An 8,510-nucleotide genomic window follows, 5' to 3' on the forward strand; every position below is an offset into this window, starting at 1 on the left:
GAGCTCTTCTATTGAAGTAAGTTTAAGGTTTTTAGATTTCCTGAACAACTTTTACTAAAATTACTTCTTCATTAACAGACAGTAAATCAAATGTGAGAAGTTTAAAATGCCGCCTTGCATTATATCTTAAAGCAGTTAAGCTCAAAAATGATTATTTGTTACACCTGACCTAGATTATAAACATGTGAATATTAGCCAAAGCAAAATTCTTATGACAGACAGGAGGCTGATGGACCATTCTAAGGGCCCAATATATAGTAATTTCCTGAATATAAGCACCATGCATTGTTTTATTCACCGTGTTTTATGCAAACAAACAATGCCATGTATAGTCCTCACGGATGCATTAACCTCAGAGATTATGACCTTAGTTAATCAACCATACTTTATTCAGGGGAGCTTGATGAACTTGCAGCTCTCTTTCAGCAAAGCCCTGGTCATAACAATCACATAATAAATCAAATAGTCAAAGTAACATTTAACAAAAAGAAACTTATCAAAACAAAAAGAAACTTGCCAGAAACACAAAGAAACTTATCAAAACAAAAACATCAAACATTTGGAAATGAATGTAGTCGGTGTAGGTTTAGATGTTAAGAGGCTTGTGGTGTCCACTGGCCAAAATTTCCAGTAGGCCGATACAAGCGCATGTTATGGGAGAAATCTCACTCCAGACAAATCACCAAAGTTGGCAACCCTGGTAAAAGGTCGTGACATAAGCAATCCAAGCCCTCCACTGGTTTTATAAGCATGTTCATATTAACTTACACATTTAAGATAAATGTATAAAACTAACGTTATGTCCTTAACCAAATCTTAAAACAAAATATTGTATTGTGCATGCTGTTGATTAAACAAAACTCTGAATATTCCATGTTCTTTAACATTCAGTGTCAGATATTTTAAAATATACTTTATTTTTAGAAATATAAATATAATTTTTATACACTCTTTCTAACAGATGACAAGCGCAGTCTAATAAAGTTACGAGAGCAACTTATACAGGGCTGTGAGAGTGAAGGGGAAAGTGGTCGAGGAAAAAGGAAGAGGAAGCCTCTGCACATCTCTTCCTCAGATGAAGAGCTTGAGGACACACAAAAAATGAAGAAAAGGGTATGCAGCATATTTGTAAAGTAGTATTTAATGTGATACTATTTCTTAAGCAAAAATCAAAGAACATTAAGAACTCTGCTTTGCTTTATTTAAGACTGAAAGAAGGCCTAGTCTCTTATCCAAGTTATTGGATAAACGAAAGGAGCAATTAAGTGTAAGTGAATACATTATTGTTTACTGTACAATTGTTTAAGCTGCAGTTCATACAAACTTATCGGGCTGTGGTAAAATATGTCTTAAGGATAGTACAGCTGAAAAGAAATGCACAACATGCAGCGATTTAAAAGAAAAACTAAAGCAGCTGGAAGAAGAGAACAGGACACTGGTTCGTCGCCTGGATGCAATACATGGTAAACCACGTGATTTTGGCTTTTTTGTTCTTTTCTTAATGTTTCGTTTTATACAATTTCTAAGGGGCGGTTTCACGGACCGGGATCACAGTCCTACATTAAAATAAATGTGAGAGCTGTCCGAACTGAAAACAACTTGCCCTGACATATCTTAAAAATACACTAGTGCCCTTTGTTTTGCCTCAAAATGCACACAAGTAATGTTTTCAGTAAGGCATGTTTGTTGAAACTAGTCATATTTCCTAGTTAAAGTAAGGCCTAGTCCTGTTTTAAGATAATCCCTTTCTGGAAAACCACCCCTATATGTATAAAGAGCTCTGATTTTTATTTCAACTATGTACTATTCTTATCAAAATAGTGCATGTGTGTGTGTGTGTGTGCGCGTGTGTGTGTGTGTGTGTGTGTGTTTGCGTGTGTGTGTGTGTGTAACTTTCAGAGTTGAAAACGATGATGTGTGAGCTTAAGGAGGGCTTGGAAGTAAGATTCCCCTCTTCTAAGCATCACAATCTGGTCATACCTTCACATCCAAACATTCAGTGTAAGCCTAAGGAGGGCTTCGAGGCCAAATGTACTTCAAAGCATCAAAATCCAGTCATGTCCACATCACCTGCATATCCACACCCTAAGCCCAACCAAGAGAATTCTTGTGAGGATGCTGTAAGTTTAGTTGTTGTTTATGTATAGATATTTTACTGTTAAACCAGGTTTAAATATTAAATCTAGTTATTTTGAAACATAAATAACTTAGATAATGCATAGATAATCCACTAAATACTTCTGGCCCCATACACAATTTGAACAATAACAGTTCATGCTTTAATTTTCTTATGGCATAAAACTTTCTATGCGTGCACGCGTGCACACTGCCAACAACTTCACTGCTGTGTCGCTAGTTTCTTTCAATTAGGTTGTAAGGAGGCGTTCCTAATAAGTGGTCCTACTTACAACAGTTCTATCAGTACATGACAAAGATTGATGATGTGAACTCCACCGTTCCCGAAAATCGCTACTCTGCAAACATGAGACGTCTGCCTGACGTGCAGATCGTGTCTATATTGGGTCAGTTGGTCCAGGACCTTATCTGTATGTCTATCCAACGTGCAAATCTGGTACAGTATCTGGACGTCTGACTACGACCCCTCTTGGACATCAGATAGACATCCAAAAGGGGTTCGGGAAATCATTACAAAAACACTTTATACAAATTTGGTCTATGAGTTCTGAGTCAAAAAACATAAACATCAAATGTATTTTGTAGAAAATATTTCTTAAGCTGTTAAAATAATGTTATCTATATTAGGATCGACCGATATGGATTTTTCAGTGCCGATACAGATTTTTTTTCTTCATCAGCATTAGCCGATGACCGATACACATAAAACATAAAAAAAATATCGGCTGGCCAATATATTGATCTATCACTAATCTATATATATACATGAGTGTTCAAAAACATCGCACTGCTCATAGATAAAGTTCCACATTAAATTCTCTCTCTCTCTCTCTCTCTCTATAGTGCACGCACTATATAATTGTTAAATGTGCCTCATCTCTGTTAAACTAAACAGTTTAATCTCTGTTACAATCAACTACAATGTTTTGATGTAGGACCAGAGAAACTAGACTTAACAAAGATTTATATGCTGACGTTCTATTGAAAATGTTTTGTCACCATTATGACGAACAGTGATTCCTTTAGTTGAGTAGTTTGACTTTTCATATTAGTATCTGGTCTTTGTAAGTGTGGTTGCTGAAACACGTTATTTGTTGCAAAGAAAGCTCACACACTTCACTAAAGTTTACCAACAGTAATATCACATATGTAATGTCTGTAAATTCATTTTATAAACAGTGAGATGCTTATATAAAACTACGAGTCTAGATTTTTTTATAATAGTTTTTATAATAAGCCCACTTCTTCATGACAACGGTCGCTGTCGCTTGTGTCACTGGAAATCTGCTAGCTTCCATTAAAATAAATGAGATTGCATGGTTTAACAGTTGTCGCTGGTGCCTGGGGATGTTTGTGCAGCTTTACTCTTTAGTAATTGTACAAATTATTACTTTTACTTTAGGTGACCATCGCTGATGGCGTTACAATCAGCAAAGTTAAGCTTTTGAGATGCAATCATCAGCAGCCCACAAAACTTGTCTGCGATTTGCTTGGGGTTGTCTTCACACGCGAGGAGTTGTCAACACATTCCCTAACAGGACAAAAAGGAAGCCAGCTGGAGGCTGTGAAGCCATCTCTGGATAAAAAGCTTGTGAATGCAATTTTTGGTACGCTTTAGTTTTTTTTTGTGTGTGTGTATTTGGTACTCTTTTTCTAAATGTACCAAAACTAACTGCATTTGTCTTAATACATTTTTCTTTATGAATAAATTTTTTTATTTTATTTAGATTACACTTTAAAAAAAATTCCTGCTGCCAGTCTTAAGGATCTGAGAGGAGCAGTTCGAAACAAACTGAACAATGAAAGCAAACTATTCAAGAAAGGGTAGGTTAAGGAATGTGTATGTACAGTCTACTTTACTATATGGGTTGTCTGTGTATCTGTTTGTTTGAAATATAAAAGTAGTGGGGAGTTTGAATAACCTTTGCAAACATTTATTATTTTGTCAGTTTTTTATTTTTTTAAAGAGCACCTATTATGGGATACACGTTTTTAAACATCCTTTTGTGTGTAAGTGTGCATTAGTACATGCTAACGATATTCAAAAAGTACATACCTCAAAGAAAACGATGACGCGAGTTATCGTCTCTAACGTTCGAGGACTACAAAAAACACTCGTGCTGCGTCCGAAACCGCCTACTACATAATATATAGTACGCGAAAAGCAGTAGGCGAGGCGAGTAGTATGTCCGAATACATAGTATTCGAAAAACAGTATGCGAAAAGTACCCGGATGACCTACTACTTCCGGTTAGATTTTGCAGTGTGCATACGATGGACGCTTCACTATCCCATGATGCCCCGGACGAGGAGTTATCCAACGAAGAAGAAGAGGCACGCGGCTGTTTTCGCGCTGAAATGACATGACGTGATGACGACGTATGTCACGTGATGTAGCAACATGGCGGATGTAGTACGTCCGAATCTCATTCATACTACCAGGATTCATACTGTACAGTGCCTACTGTTTTAACGCCAAGTAAGTAGGTACTTCATCTTATTCAGTACCTACTATACAGTATGCGGTTTCGGACGCAGCCTCGGATTGTAGGCAACAGTTTACTTCCTGGGATTGGTGACGTAGATAAGACCAACATTATCATAGTTCAGCCCTCTCTGCTTTGCTTGGGTACGCCCTCAAAGACGGGGGTGGGGAGCGCCGAGTCAGAAGAGAGCTAAAATGACGGAGGTTGTGAGTCCCTGCTGTGACTCTGTTTGCAAACTCTTGTTTCATTGTTTAAGCGATTAAATCTCTCGAGTAGACGCTGTCTCTTTAGATGCGAGGGCAAAATAGCACTTTATGGACTTCCACAGAGGACATCATGTTTAATACGGTTCCGGAAAAATCCAGTCAGAAGTTGTTCACGGAGTTTTCACAATAACTGCTTCTCATGAACCGAAGCTGGATTTGCGCGAAGTCTCCTCTTAAAAGTTGGATTACTGTGCACTTCTGGATCACAGGCTGTAAGTATTCACGTTTATTATTTGCCTTTTACTGTACATTACGTAACCGGTAACCGGAGATTAACATAATGTGCGTGTAGAGCTAAGCTTGCAAGCTAATTGTTTTGTGTTGTAATACTGTATTTCATAAACAACGTACCATATTTACACACGTGTATGTTGAATTATGCAGACTATCGTTTTTTTTATCTATGTTGGTTTAGACATGTTTACAAACTTGCTAAGTTGCTAAGCTAAATACAAATACAAATGCCAGCTAAACTGTTACCGGTAAAATTTGTTCTCATGATCAAACTCAAGAAACTCTAAGTACAGATGATTTGTTTAAAGTTATATGTATTTTACTGTTGTATTTACTTGAAGCTTTCTTAGATTTTGAAACGAAGTAAACACGTAATGTGTGTTGCTAATGTTGGGCCATGTAATATGTAATACATTAACGTTTTAATGAATAGTCTAACGAGTTATAGTCGTTGTACTCTATTGTTATAATATGTCTTTTTGACTGAATACATGTTTGTTTTATTTGTCTATATCCTAGATTCGCAGCTGGACACATCCTTCTACACTGTATGCAAACATGCAACATCATTACACACAGTACAAGGAGTCAGACTGGCATATGAGGAGCAAAGGTGTGTAACACATATGATGTATTTAGCTAGTGAAACCACTACCAGTCTTAGATGTATAAAGTTTTTTTTCTCTGCATAATAATAGGAACCCAGGCAGTAGCATCGTTTCACAATGTTTCCATCACCATCATCAGTGGATGCCTTTGCTGTCCGTAGCCTGAGATTTCAGATTTGCAGCAAAAAAAATTTATTTTCTCATTTATTGGAATGCTGTGCAGGTTTTTAAGTATTTTAGTAACTGTGTTAAATAAAGTAGTATTTACTTTTACAATAAATTAATTGCTTGTTTATATTTTACAGGTATTTGTACCTTGCAGCCATCCATTACAATGTCACCAAGCCGTAACAAAAGCAGGAGAGGGAAAGTACAAGGCTATGTTCCCAAAACACACAAGTGACATACCGTAAGCAGTAATGTTTTATTTCAAATACATTCATAATTAAAAACTTAATGTATGAAGCAGGGAAATAAATGATCAAAACAAAAGATTTATTGACTGCAATACTTCTACAGTTATGTGGAGGATGTGATCAGGCTTGTGTTTGATGAGGTATTTGAAGATAAGCTGAAGGAAGCCCTGATTCCAATGGACCTGGCATCACAGTTTGAGAGACCTTCAAAGGAGGACGTGATTGCATGCCATCTTCAGTGCAGGGGTCGTCGAAAGCCAAAATTGTGACCGATCTGATCAGGAAGCTCCAAGCGTATCTGGAGAACAACACACGACAGGATGATAACCTTATAGTGTCGTCTTAAATAGCACCAGCTGACAAGCTTTGATATGCCATTTATCTGAATAGATAGCTGTAAGAAATGAATTGAACCATTTTTGAAACAAGAGCACAATATGGTTACTAAAGTATGTTTATTTATATATTGTTTAACATTTAAATATATATTTGTAATAAATAAAAAAAACTTTTGACTGACTATTATATTTTCTTTAAAGTTAAATCTTTTGTTCTTTTGGGAACTTTGTTACTATAATGATACTTTAGTGTTATTGGTTTAAAAATGTAATACAACTTACTCTAGTCCTGCACCTCAAAGGCTTATAGTCGGTACAATTAATGTTCTGTGTGTAGGGATTTAGACAATTTGTGCAAAACCTGGATGATGAATCACGCAGGTAAGAGGCCCTGGAACATGTTGCATTCTCCTTAAAACCTAGTAAGTAAAAACATAGCACAGTCTTTCATAATAAAGTTTACCATAGTAAAATAATGTAGAACTAACATTCATTTCAATTAATACTTTCTTTGTGCTACATTTGGTGTTTCCATATAGTTTGCACAGTAAAATAGTATGTAAGCAGTATTTTATAATTAAGTTTACTATAGTAAAATAATGTAGAAATTACCAAGTGAAATCGTTTTATAATCATTTCAACAAATACTTTCTATGTGCTACATTTGGTGTTTCCATATAGTTTGCACAGTAAAATAGTATGTAAGCAGTATTTTATAATTAAGTTTACTATAGTAAAATAATGTAGAAATTACCAAGTGAAATCGTTTTATAATCATTTTAACAAATACTTTATATGTGCTACATTTGGTGTTTCCATATAGTTTGCACAGTAATAGAGTATGTAAGCAGTCTTTTATAATAAATTTTACTAGAGTAAAATAATGTAGAAATTACCAAGTGAAATCGTTTTATAATCATTTCAACAAATACTTTCTATGTGCTACATTTGGTGTTTCCATATAGTTATGTAGTACGTTATAATTACCTTTTGGATGTCTTTGCAACACATTTTCGTCTTCGTTTAGCATTCTGGCAGAGCTAAGGACACCTAAAAAAGTTAAATCCAATCGCGTTCATTGAAGGAGATCGTTTATATCGTAACGGCCGTATGAACTCTCTGAATCGAGCTCGAAGTGGTAAGGCAGTACAGACACCATCGTTTATAGAGAAATATAGCGCTTGTTTACGTTGCCTGTGACTCTCAGTCAGAACCGGAAAACCCACGCGTAGTCAGGGGCGTAACCTTTCAAACACACGCTGAACCCAGCTGACCAATAACAGTTGAGTAGTCATCTGACCAATCCGATTACACTAGACATTTTGGGAGGCGGAGACAGGAACTAAACCGAGCGTTTTCCAGACAGTGGGAAATCGGTGAGGTATGTAAGCAATTTATAAGACTCACAATGCATTAGTTCAAGTTTTAATAACATGTGTGTACTATGGGATATTGTAATAACGTGCTAACGTGCCAATTTATTAGCATAATTGGTGCTCTTTAATGTAAACAAATCTGGAAAATTCTAAAAAAATTGTTGCCTGACTTTTGCTTTAAACTAACATATTTTGTTTTTTGTTTTCTTTACAGATGTTATCATACTTTAGTTGAGGACTAAAGGATGCATGGATGAGTTCTCAAACTTAATCTAGTGTTTTATTGTTTTCCAAACACATTTTCATTGTCTATCTGTGACAGAATTGACACATGGTGGGGAAAAAGGGGATGTTATGAATTTTGCACATGTCTGTTTAATATTTCTGCCCAGTGGATTTCATTAGTTTGTTTGTTCAATCAGAAAACAAATGTTGTAAATCGAAAATTATTAACTATCTGACTAAATTTACAGTAGTACAGTTGTATTATCCCAGACAGCACACGTACGTCTGCCCGACGTCGGCTCAAGAGCGTACGTCGGCCTCCTTATCTGAAACATCTAATAAGTATCGGCCAGGCATCGGCCAAATCTTCAGTCAAGTCAACGGTATTTCCCGCTCATCAAGCTTGTCTGTTACGTCGGCTTTGG

At 36.1% G+C, this 8,510-nt stretch overlaps 2 long non-coding RNA genes across 3 annotated transcripts; one reads left to right on the plus strand and one right to left on the minus strand.

Annotated features, from left to right (window-relative positions):
* The first annotated feature begins 4,826 nt into the window (after nucleotides 1–4,826).
* Nucleotides 4,827–6,390, plus strand: LOC135735401 (uncharacterized). 2 transcript variants are annotated; one of them, XR_010527555.1, is made up of 5 exons: nucleotides 4,827–5,100; nucleotides 5,642–5,735; nucleotides 5,821–5,953; nucleotides 6,036–6,139; nucleotides 6,250–6,390. It is a non-coding gene; the product is annotated as an uncharacterized lncRNA (long non-coding RNA). The 2 variants fall into 2 exon arrangements; XR_010527554.2 differs by having other exon boundaries at nucleotides 4,827–5,735.
* On the minus strand, nucleotides 6,306–7,859 carry LOC141282428 (uncharacterized). Its single transcript, XR_012337085.1, has 3 exons — nucleotides 7,472–7,859; nucleotides 6,767–6,903; nucleotides 6,306–6,444 (listed from the first exon to the last, which is right to left on the minus strand). It is a non-coding gene; the product is annotated as an uncharacterized lncRNA (long non-coding RNA).
* Nucleotides 7,860–8,510: the final 651 nt, after the last annotated feature.

This window comes from Paramisgurnus dabryanus, chromosome 7 (genome assembly GCF_030506205.2).
Source record: "Paramisgurnus dabryanus chromosome 7, PD_genome_1.1, whole genome shotgun sequence".
In the NCBI taxonomy this organism is placed as follows: domain Eukaryota; kingdom Metazoa; phylum Chordata; class Actinopteri; order Cypriniformes; family Cobitidae; genus Paramisgurnus; species Paramisgurnus dabryanus.